Genomic DNA, 12,704 nt, shown 5'->3' with positions numbered 1-12,704 from the left:
CTACCCTGTATTTGCCAATCTTGTTTTCCCCATACACTTTTCAAATCAATAGTGCTCTTCCAGTATTCGTAACCCTCAACTGCGAGCCGGGAAACAAAGGGATCTGAAAAAATCAATTGTGTATCAGTTAGCAAAAAAATTCTTATTCGTGCCGGAGGTATTTTAAAATAACATGACTCTGCTTTTCTTGTATCATGCCCAGAAAAGTATGTAAATTTATCGCTATAATACTTTGGACTCCCCACCTGTGGTGTAGAACAGTGTTCCCACTGTGTGTAGTTCAATACTGGCCTGTGTCTAGTGGCATGGTGTAGGTAGTGATGTCCCCAATTGCTATAGCAGAACATTTAACCATAATACATTGTATAATCATATACATCATCACTTTCAAAAGCGGAATAGTCCTTCATTTCAGTTAGCATGGAATCAACTGTTTGGACATCCCAATCATCAGAGACAACATCGGGTGTAATTACATCAGTCATTGAAACTTTGAACACGTATGGTATTTGAATAATTTCTGTAGGCCCCTATATTTCGAATGGAATTTTGTCCCACACAATCCCATCAGTAATCGGTATTGCTGTAATATTTACAGGGGACAAATCTCTTCGGACCTTATGTGAAGAATTATGTGGTGTTAAAACTTCATCAACAGGCTCCACAGAGGAGCGATCCGGAATATAGTGTCCATTTATCAGTAAAAAGAAAACAGTCACAAAGCCAATCCAAAAAAAAAATGCAAAAAATGTCAAACAGAACCACAAGTAGTTCCATGGGTATATCAAATAGTTCTTTTTAAGCCATCGATACAGCCTACTACCTTTTGAAACATTGTCAATCACAGTAGCTGATGAATCTGAAGAAAAATCATCAATGTCAATGAAATAACCAGAGGTAGTCTCTGCAAACACATGAGCCGATGTACCCTGGTCCACTGCACGTGGAGGCTCTTGTTAGACTACGTCATTAGTCATTGAAGTGTTCGTGTAAAATACAGCTAAATCTTGAAGCAGGGTGGTCACTGAAGATGTGACTGGAACCAACAAAAGTTAATTTTCCGCCCTCCCCATGGTCGAGGAGGTGTCTGGAACAGCAGTTGACATTGTTGCATAGTCTGTAGTAGTGATGTTCATCCTACTATGTAGATGGATATCCTGTTGGGTAGTGAGAGGGGATTGGGAACCACCCAAGGGACCTCCTGGTCTACTGTGAAGGATCGGCCACATGGTGTAGTTTGATGTCACCAATGGAGATGAATCTGATCGTCTTAGAACCAGACAGTGGTGGTAAGACGACAGTCCTGGTGCTTTGTATTCCCAAGACTGGTACAGGTGCTCTGTATGATGGACCAAACTCCTTTTTTACAGCGATCTTCTCACAAACCAGATCCCCAACTTTAGGAATCCAGCCGGTTGAAGTTTTCGCCAAATCCCTCATTCCCAAGGTGGCAGCACTTGTAGATGATTTATCATCACAAAATTGTTGAAGCTCCTGTAAAACAGTGAGACGTTCTTTTATGTCAAATGGTGTGTCTACTGCCACCATACCAGGGGCATCAAGATCTGGGACATACACAGGTATCACAAAGAGAACCTCATATGGAGACCGTGCCCCCAAGGACCGTCTTGGCAGATTATTCAGTGCTCTCTGGACCACACATAGGTGATGTGACCAACTGCGGCCTGAACCTAATACTCAAGCTGTTGAGGACTGCTTTAGATCACAATTCCACCTCTCCACGACCGAATTTCCCTGAGGATGGTATGGTGAGGAGTAATGGAGTTCAACACCCATCGTACCCATGGTGTCCCTGAATGCCTTAGAGGCAAATGCAGGGCCTTGGTCCGAATGGAATGCTGCAACCGCATATGTACCGATAAAGATCAGCAAATCTTTCATAACAGTCCGGGCGTCAGCCGACCGCTGTGGCCATACCCACAGGAATCTAGAACAGGAATCTACAGCCACTAAAATGTATTTGTATGCACCATCAGGCTGTAAGGGACCACAATGGTCCAGGTACACACACTGTATTGGCTTGTTGGACACTAAGAGGGATATCTGCGGTCGTCGTTTGATATTAGAGCCCCTGATCTGCTGGCAAATGTCACAGAAAAGGACATACTGCTTTGTTCATCTGCACAGACCAGGCCACCAGTAGCGTTGCTGTGGGAGTGTTATTGTGGACTGTATACCAGCATGTGCAGAAGCGACACCCTCATGAGCTTCTGTAATTAGATCTAATCTCTGGTCATCATTCGGGATCACTCGATCTCCAACTCCAGGAATCGTTGTGAAAGCAACATTCTGTGCACTGATATGGTAACGATAGTTCGTAGGGTATCCTTTCGTAAGGGGCTTGCCTGCAGCCGAAGCTTTAATGGCAATCAGTATTTCATTATCCAATGTCGTCCGAGAACGAGTCACTGCAGCCACAGAAGCCGTAGCTACTGATGCTTTGCCTGCTTCATCGTATTGATGTTTAGTACCTACAGCCGGTTGTGCTGAATCGTCAGTGTATATGACAGTATGGTAGCTATCTAGTGGCACGATATTTAGAGGAACGGGGTATTCGTGTTCATACTGGAGGAATTCCTGTGTCTGAAGTTTTGGATCAAATATATAATCGACATCAGTGGCGGTCAGAGACGTTGCCCATTGGATCCAACGCGGATGTAATGCTTTTGCGTTAGGAACGCTGGCTTTGGTGACAGCCTCTAAGGCCGGCACCTCGGAGACTACAATTATACATTTCCCCTGGGCAAGTGGCCTCTCCTTTGTGACGGCCATCTGAACAGCCATTAGAATCTTTTCTGTAGGTGCAAAACGCTGTTCAGCATTTGAGTATAGATGTGATTTATATGCTATGGGTACCGTGGCATCCTCATTAAAGGTGACATAAGTAAATCCAAGGGCACCAGCAATTATTCTGATGACCAAGTTTGTTTTATTGTCACATGTGTGTAAGTGTTTAGCTTCTAGCATGTCCTGTTGCATGTCTAAGGATGTGCGTGTGTTCAATTGTCCAGTGTCTGCTAGAAAATTTAGGCTGAACTAAGTCATAAAGTGGCTTGATGCGTTCTGCATAATCTGGAATGTATGTTCTGCCAAAATTGAAGAAACCCAGTTATGACTGCAATTTCTTAAGTGTGTTTGGAGGCTGTAGTTGAGCACACTTCTCTAGAAAGTGCGGGGCCAGGCTGTTCCCCTCGTTTGACAGCTCATATCCCAGGAATAATACTCTAAGAAAGGCTATCTTGCTCTTCTTAAAATTAAATTTGTAACCGAGGTCTGCAAATCCCAAAATGATCCGTTCGACCCTCGCAAGATGAATGTCGAGGACGTCGTCTGTGAGATATATGTCATCCACATAGGACAATGCCTTGGAATCAATATCATGTAATATTGATGTTACACGGGCTGAAAACAGGCCTGGGCTATTTTTATAGCTTTGAGGTAAACGACAAAAGCGTTTATGAGAACCAAATGAAAATGCACTTAGGTCCCGACTTTCATGTGCTAAATTCTGGCAGAAGAATCCATTAGATATGTCTAATGTTGTTTTACATTTTTTACGCGCTATTTTGTGCTGTGCTGTGCGAATTTTATATAGCATATGTGCGTGTATAACTATTTAAGTGTCTATAATCAACAACTATTCTATATGAATGGTCTGGCTTTGCAACTGGGAATAATGGATTATTCATTGCAGATGTACAGGGCTCAATTACTCCCTGGTACTCAAGTTGTGATAGGATCTCCTTCACCAGAGCTTTTGCTTCATGTTTAACAGGGTATTGTGGCTGCGGTTGGAGTGTAGACCTAACGGGAATAATATGATAAGGAGATTCCTTGTCCCAACCTACATGATTACGATACAGTGCAGGTGCCTGCTCTAAAGCCCATTCAGAAGCATAAGCTTCTTTATCTGCTTCTGCAACAAGATCGGAGAAAGAAGGCAAAATGACATCTTCCCCATGCGGGAGCTTGCGGACGTGTTCAGGTGGCCAATCTCTTTCGGCCAATAGGATATCACTAGTAAGTTCATTCCAAAATATCACACTAACAGTGCGCTCCACGTCTCCCTCTATCTGAATTTTTAAATCATAAACCCTATCGGGGGGAGAACGCGGCCATCCACTGTTTCAACCGCGATGTAATCGCTAGTTGCTGTCACATCCAGATGATCTTTCAGACTCAGGCGACATATCGTGACTTCTGCCGCACTGTCTAACAGAGTCACTGCCCACGTCTTGTTCCTCAACAGCGTTCTCAATTTTACTGGCATTTTTAACTGTCAGAGCCGCCACCTTTTTCTTTTTAAACTGTGGCTTTTGTTGAGGAGTCTTTTCTTCTTTTTTAATGGTAGACTGCTGTGAGTCTTTCTTTTCTTTCACGTAGTCCGGACGTCGATCTTGACGGCCCCCTCTCTCGCTACGTCTATCCGGTGCGTCCTGAAAGGAACGAGAGGGACGTGAATCAGTATATCTGTCTGGAGTTTTAATGTTCTCCCTATTTCTGAGATTATGGGGGTCATTACAAAATTGGTGGTAAAAGCCGCTTACTGCCGTGCAGAAGACCGCCAAATCACCGCCGCGGCTGCGGAATTCCGCCACAGCTATTATTACCCACATCTAGGAAACCGCCGAAATTCAGACACCCACACAACTCCGCCACACCAAAGGTCAGTGATAAAATGGCGAAAACAATTCCTCCACCGTCACGCCAACAGAAACACGCCCATGCTATCACGGCCCACGAATCCACGCGACGGTCTTTCAACTGCGGTATTCCATTGGCGGTACACACCGCCGCGCTCAAAATACACACACATCTCCAAAACTCAGCCACATTGGACAATTCGAATTACACACACCTGATACACATACAAACAACACTCCCACACACCCAATACAATATAAAACACACACCCACATCACCCACAAACCCCTACGACAAAAAATCTGAAAGAAGGCCAGAGAGAGACTACAGCAATAGACAACCCCACCACACAGAGGCACACAACACCATCACCCATACAACATCCACGCTCAAAACACCCCACACCACCACACATCACCACAGTCGTCAACACATACACCACCCCACACATCGCCTACACCACCCCATGTCACGCCAAAGACACCCCAGGTTTTCCGAGGAGGAGCTCAGGGTTATGGTGGAGGAAATCCTACGGGTAGAGCCACAGCTATTTGGAGCACAGGTGCAGCACACCTCCATAGCCAGGAAGATGGAGCTATGGCGAAGAATCATCGACAGGGTCAACGCTGTGGGACAGCATCCAAGAAATCGGGAGGACATCCGGAAGAGGCGGAACGACATACGGTGGAAGGTGCGTTCCGTGGTCTCCAGGCACAACATCGCGATTCAGTGGACTGGCGGCAGACCCCCACCTCCTCCCCCACAACTACCAACATGGGAGGAGCAGGTCTTGACCATCATGCATTCTGAGGGCCTCGGAGGAGTCGGTGGAGGAATGGACACAGGTAAGTCAAATCTTAACTATCATATCCCCCACCCTACCTGCATGCTATCACACACCCCCACCCTCACCACTCCCCTATCACTCCAACTCCTCACTAATGTATTCATAACACAAACCACCCATCCCAACACCAAGCCTGCATGACACAACTAAGCATGAACACCCAGCACTAAAGCATGTTCACTGCACATACCCATAACAACCCCCCAACCATCATCATACAAGCCCCCACACAGGAATGCTTGCACTGGGGTACAGACACACCCACCCATTGCACACCATGAAACACACACATGCAATAATCATGCTCTTATACCCCTGCAGGACTACTACGTAACGTCACCACACAGGAGGGTCCAGACATCTCCACTCCACCCACAGAAGATGCCCACAGTGACGACAGCAGCTCTGGCCAACTGGATCCAGATGACCAGCCCGGACCATCGTGGGACTCGGGACAGTCTGTTCCCCTTGCACAGACACAGCCCAACACTGACCTTCCACCCTCTGGTAACACCAGCACAGCACCCACCCAGCAGGCCCATACCTCCGTCCCCAGGACACGTCAATCAGTGGTGTGTCCACCACTACAGGGAACCCAGGGTAACCCACCACCCCAACAACAACAGGGACCTGGGAGCTGTGGTAGGGGGCACACGTTCAAGGGGACGGAGGCACAGGAACACAGGGAAACTGGGAGGGCTGCTGCGCGACAGGGGGCGGACAGGCCAAGGGAACCCACCCTCCACGAGGCCCTCTCCTCCATCATGGGAGCATACCACCACTCCCAGGAGACAATGGCTACGGTCCTGGCCAAGTTTCAGGAGACCCAGTGCCTGCAGGACGAACAGTATTTGGGGTTCAGGGAGGAACTCAGAACCATCAGCTCCGCCCTGGGCACCATCGTAGGGGTGCTGAAGGACATACAAAAGACCATGAGGGACACCGTGGCACTCCAAGGGGCCCCTGACACTGGCATGGACGATGAACTGCCCACCACCTCCGCCGGCGCTAGTGGACAGGACGCCCCGCCACAGGACCACCACACCAGCACCCCACCCCCTGCAGATGGGGAACCACCCCGCAAGCGGTCCCTGAGATCCAGGAACAGGACAGAGCAAGATGGCAAGACCCCGCCGGGAAATGAGACCACCCTGATTGTCCTCCCACTGTCTCACTTTGTTACCCTGTCCAGATTGAAACTGCCCCAGCTCCACTTCCTATGCCCATATGGGCAGTGCACCTGTGAGACTAATAGACTGGACTCTGCCATGGACATTCCTCCACCATCACCCATCACCATTTTGCCACCCCCTCCAATAATTAGCACTTCAATAAACACCCTTGAACCACAAAACAATCTGGAGTCAGTCTGTGATTTTGAAAATGTGTATTAGCAATGAAAGTGACAAAATGCGTTTTCAAATGTAATGCCAACATACCTATGTCACATAGCACAAGTCCATGAAGGATGCAAGCAGATGACACACGTTGGTAACCACCCCTGTGAAACCGTAATGGAAATGTACAACTCAGTTATCAAATACTACTACTAATTGACAGACAGGGTAGAGGTAGAAGTGTGAAAGTGAATGTGATAGTAAAAAAAAATGTCTCACCTGTGTGTCACTGGAAATATTGCTGTATGACTGAATCCCTGTTGTCTATGTCTTCTTCCTCAGCTTCCTCCTCATCACTGTCCACAGGCTCCACAGGCTCCACAGCTGCCACAACATCGTCATCTGAACCATCCTCCTGCAGAAAAGGCACCTGGCATCGCAAAGCAAGATTGTGAAGCATCGAGCAGGCGATGATGATCTGGCACACCTTCCTTGGTGAGTAAAATAGGGAACCACCTGTCCTATGGAGGCACCTGAACCTGGCCTTCAGGAGGCCAAAGGTGCGTTCAATCACCCTCTTGGTCTGCCCATGGGCCTCATTGTAGAGTTCCTCTGCCCTGGTCCTGGGATTCCTCACTGGGGTCAATAGCCAGGACAGGTTGGGGTAACCAGAGTCCCCTAATAGCCACACCCGGTGCCTCTGGAGTTGACCCTTCACATATGGGATGCTGCTATTCCGCAGGATGTAGGCGTCATGCACTGAGCCAGGGAACATAGCATTCACCTGGGAGATGTACTGGTCTGCCAAACATGCCATCTGTACATTCATGGAATGATAGCTCTTCTGGTTCCTGTACACCTGTTCACTCCTGCATGGGGGGACCAGAGCTACATGGGTGCCATCAATAGCACCTATGATGTTGGGGGTATGTCCCAGGGCATAGAAGTCACCTTTAACTGTAGCCAAATCCTCCACCTGAGGGAAAACGATGTAGCTCCTTACATGTTTCAGCAGGGCAGACAACACTCTGGACAACACGTTGGAAAACATAGGCTGGGACATCCCTGATGCCATGGCCACAGTTGTTTGAAATGATCCACTTGCAAGGAAATGGAGCACTGATAGCACCTGCACTTCAGGGGTTATTCCTGTGGGATGGGGGGTTGGTGAGATCAGGTCTGGCTCCAACTGGGTACACAGTTCCTGGATTGTGGCACGGTCAAACCTGTAGGTGATGATCAAATGTCGCTCCTCCATTGTTAACAGGTCCCCCAGCAGTCGGTACACCGGAGGATTCCGCCATCTCCTCAAATGTCCCAGCTGACGGTGCCTAAGAAGGACAACAGCGACCACAGAGTCAACAAATTCCCAGGTATGTACCCACAGCTACACAGAACATGACACCAAATACAAAACTCTTCCTGTATGTGTGTTGAGTGTAGGCCTAGGTATGTGTGACGCAGTAGTAAATGAAGCCATGTGGGCCCCTGAAATGGAGGCTGCCTGACCTCTAAAGTGGGACAATGGGATGTGAGGTATCTGCGCTGGCTTTGTACACCGTCGTGGTAGGCGGTCGTATACCGCGGCGCAATGCTGCATTGGTTAACAATGGACTCTATGGGTCCCAGGAGCCAATGATGAAGTGCGCCGGCGGTGATGATATGCACCGCTGCGGACGTCACCGCCGCGGACGTGACCGCCATTTTCTATCTGTTCAATCACTCGATACCTGATCTTCGACAGGAGAGGACCTACACTGCAAGTGCTGCTGTGACCTCGGTCCCGGAAGAGACAATGTCAGCTGCGTCTGGGGAAAGGGCCCCTGCCTTCACTGCCCAGGAGTTGGAGAAGCTAGTTGACGGGGTCCTCCCCAAGTACACACCAATGTACGGTCCTCCAGACCAACAGGTAAGTACACAGGGAGCACGTTGTATGGGCTATGCTGGGTGGAGAGGGCTGGATGTCAGTAGCAAGGGGGCAGAGTTGAGCGACCATGAAGGACTGTGAATGCATGTGCCACATGGCAAGGGTAGGGATGTGGGCCACTCACTTCGACGGTGCAGTTGGTAATGACTTCTCTTCTTCCCCTGTACATGTCATGTAGGTCAGCGCCCACCAGAAGAAGGACATTTGGCGTGCCCTCGCCAAGGACGTCCGGACCCTGGGGGTCCACCAGAGACGGGGCACCCACTGCCGTAAAAGATGAGAGGACATTCGCCGCTGGATCAAGAAGACGGCAGAGACTCAGCTGGGGATGGCCTCCCAATGTAGGAGGGGTGCCCGTCGCACCATGACCCCCCTGATGTTCCGGATCCTGGCGGTGGCCTACCCTGAGTTGGATGGGCGCACAAGGGCATCACAGCAGACACAAGGGTGTGAGTACACTCTCATTCTGCAGACTTTGCGCGTAGTGGAGGGGTCTGGGTGGGGGAGGAGGGCTGTGGGTTTTCCTAGGCCAGGGCGAGTTACGTAGGCTAGGCCCCTCCGGAATGCAGGCCATGTGGCACTCCACCCCACCTCTGTAGAGTGCCAAGTACAGGTATACATGCCCGTGTGTCATCTATGTGTGCAGATGTCCACTATAGCCATGTAGGCCAGATCCCAGGAATTGCATCTGTAGAGGCCAAGAGCACGGCGTAGTGCAGGGGGCTGCTGTGTCTGTATTGTCCGCCAACGGTAGTGGTAAGCCATGCACTCAACCTGTCTTTCTTCTGTCCTCCCCCCCTTTTTGTGCTCTTCCTGCATCAGCATCATCAGGCGGAGGTACAGTGGCACCGGAGCACGAGGGAGCTGCATCCCACATGACCATGGAGGGCCACACCACAGACTCTGAATACACCAGTGGGACGGAGGGCGAGGGGAGCTTCACGTCGGTCACCGGATCACCAAACAGCGACACGGACTCGTCCGCCGATGGGAGCTCCCTTGTGGTGGCGGCACCATCTGTGCCCCCCACTTCTACAGGTACAGCCGCCACCCCCCTACCAGCACCGCCCTCCCAGCAGGCCCTCAGCTTTCGTTCCGTGCCCACTCACCCAGGAGGGTGGGCATCACCTTCGCCCCAGGCACCTCAGGCCCTGCCCCAGTCACCCATGCTGCCCTCAGTGAGGAGGCCATTGACCTCCTCAGGCCACGCACTGTTGGGCAGTCTACCGTTGTGAAGGCCATCCAGGGTGTAGAAAGGGAGTTGCAACACGGTAATGCATTCCTGGAGGGCATTCATTCTGGTCAGGCTGCCCTTCATCGAACCCTGCAATCTCTGGCCTCAGCACTGATGGCAGCCATGGTCCATGTGTCTAGCCTCCCCACTCCAACTTCCTCCACCCAGACCCAATCCCCTGTACCTCAGCCTATCCCAAGAGCACCATCAGACAAGCATGCACACACCCAAACACACAAAAGTAGCTCGGGCAAACATAAGCACCACACAACCCACAGGCACTCACACAAGCATCACCCACATACAGACACAGCAACATCCACTGCCTCCACTGTGTCCCCCTCCTCGTCGTCTCCCTCCTCCCTCCCAGTGTTGTCTACACTCTCACCTGCATGCACTACATCTACAGGCACTAGGACTCGCACCAGAACAACCAACACCACACCCCACTCACCTGCACTCACCAACCCCAATACCATTTACACATCCCCTGTGTCCACTCCCAGTGTGTCTGTGATGCCCCCTCGCAAAGTGCACAAACGCGGGAGAGGGCCACACACCCAACATCCATCCACCTTACGACAGCCTCCAGTAGCTGCGCCTGCACCCAAATCACCTAAAGTTACACCTCCTACAACCACCTCCTCTTCCTCCACTTCCAGACCCCCTCCAGCTACCCATCCCAGTGTTCGTCAGAAACTCTTCCTCAGCGACATTGACCTCTTTCCCACCACCCCCACCCCTCCAATTCATAGGTCCCGTAGTAGCACCTCAGCCAAAAAAAGTCCAGTACCAGTGGTGCGTGTTAAAGGTGTGTGGAGTGCACCGGCCACCAGGGCAGCCAGTGTGACACGGAGCCAAAGCACTGCCAGTACACCCCCTGTAAAGCACCTTAAGTTGGAAAGTGGCCGACGGGAGAGGGTGAAGACTTCTGCCGGCAAAACAGCTCACAAGGGTCCCGGGGGGAGTGCCGAGTCAGCTGTGATTCCTCCCAAGGTGGTGAAGGGGCAGAAGAAGTCTCCAAAGTCTGGGAAGAGCAGCAAGGCGGAGAAGGCCGCCATCGTCCCCACCGGCCGGGACGCCACCGCCAGCAGTATCGTCACTGGTCCGGAGACCACCGCCAGAGTCAGTGCCCTGGAGGGCACCAGTATCGTCACTGGTCAGGAGACCACCGCCAGAGTCAGTGCCCTGGAGGGCAGCAGTATCGTCACTGGTCCGGAGACCACCACCAGAGTCAGTGCCCTGGAGGGCACCAGTATCGTCACTGGTCAGGAGACCACCGCCAGAGTCCATCGTCACTGGTCAGGAGACCACCGCCAGAGTCAGTGCCCTGGTGGGCACCAGTATCGTCACTGGTCCGGAGACCACCGCCAGCGTCTGTGACCTGGAGGGCCCCAGCAGCCACAGCCCCGCTGGGCACTGAGGGACCGTAATGCCACACACCGCTGCACATGTCAGAGACAGTAAAGGCAAGCACCGCTGAACATGGCAAAGACCACCATGGTGAAGACCGCTGAACAGGGCAAAGCACCGCTGAACAGGGCAAAGACCGCCATGGCAAAGCACCGCTGAACAAGGCAAAGACCGCCATGGTGAAGACCGCTGAACAGGGCAAAGCACCGCTGAACAGGGCAAAGACCGCCATGGCAAAGCACCGCTGAACAGGCCAAAGACCGCCTTGGTGAAGACCGCTGAACAGGGCAAAGCACCGCTGAACAGGGCAAAGACCGCCATGGCAAAGCACCGCTGAACAGGGCAAAGACCGCCATGGTGAAGACCGCTGAACAGGGCAAAGCACAGCTGAACAGTGCAAAGACCACCATGGCAAAGCACTGCTGAACAGGCCAAAGACAAACATGGTGAAGACCGCTGAACAGGGCAAAGCACCGCCAAATCAAGCATTGTTAGCCTATGTGCAGCTGGGACAGTGACGGACCTGGGACCGTCACGGGGAGCGTGATGCACTCTGGGCACCAGTCCTCCTCCAGAACCAGTGGAGACCTGCATCCACTCAGTCTGTCCTTCACAGGATTAAGCACTCTGGGCACCAGTCCCCCTCCAGAACCAGTGGAGACCTGCATCCACTCTGTCCTTCACAGGATGAAGCACTCTGGGCACCAGTCCCCCTCCAGAACCAGTGGAGACCTGCATCCACTTGAGAGACTGTGGCTTTGCACTCCCCAGGATGTAACAGTGGGCAAACCACCCACTGTAGAGACTTGAGAGACTGTGGCTTTGCACTCCCCAGGATGTAACAGTGGGCAACCCACCCACTGTAGAGACTTGAGAGACTGTGGCTTTGCACTTCCCAGGATTGAACAGTGGGCAACCCACCCACTGTAGAGACTTGAGAGACTGTGGCTTTGCACTCCCCAGGATGTAACAGTGGGCAGCCCACCCACTGTAGAGACTTGAGAGACTGTGGCTTTGCACTCCCCAGGATTGAACAGTGGGCAAGCCACCCACTGTAGAGACTTGAGAGACTATGGCGTTGCACTCCTCACAATGTAATAGTGGGCAAACCACCCACTGTAGAGACTTGAGAGACTGTGGCTTTGCACTCCCCAGGATACATCAATGGGCATGGAGTTTTCCTGGAGATGCTGGCGAATTGCCAGTGCTACCGCTTCCCCTTTAATATTACTAAGTATTATTGAGGATACGGCGTCAAAGTTACGCATTAATTTCATCCCC

The sequence above is a fragment of the Pleurodeles waltl genome, chromosome 10 (genome assembly GCF_031143425.1).
Source record: "Pleurodeles waltl isolate 20211129_DDA chromosome 10, aPleWal1.hap1.20221129, whole genome shotgun sequence".
NCBI classification, from domain to species: domain Eukaryota; kingdom Metazoa; phylum Chordata; class Amphibia; order Caudata; family Salamandridae; genus Pleurodeles; species Pleurodeles waltl.
Note: the sequence above shows the minus strand (reverse complement) of the source record.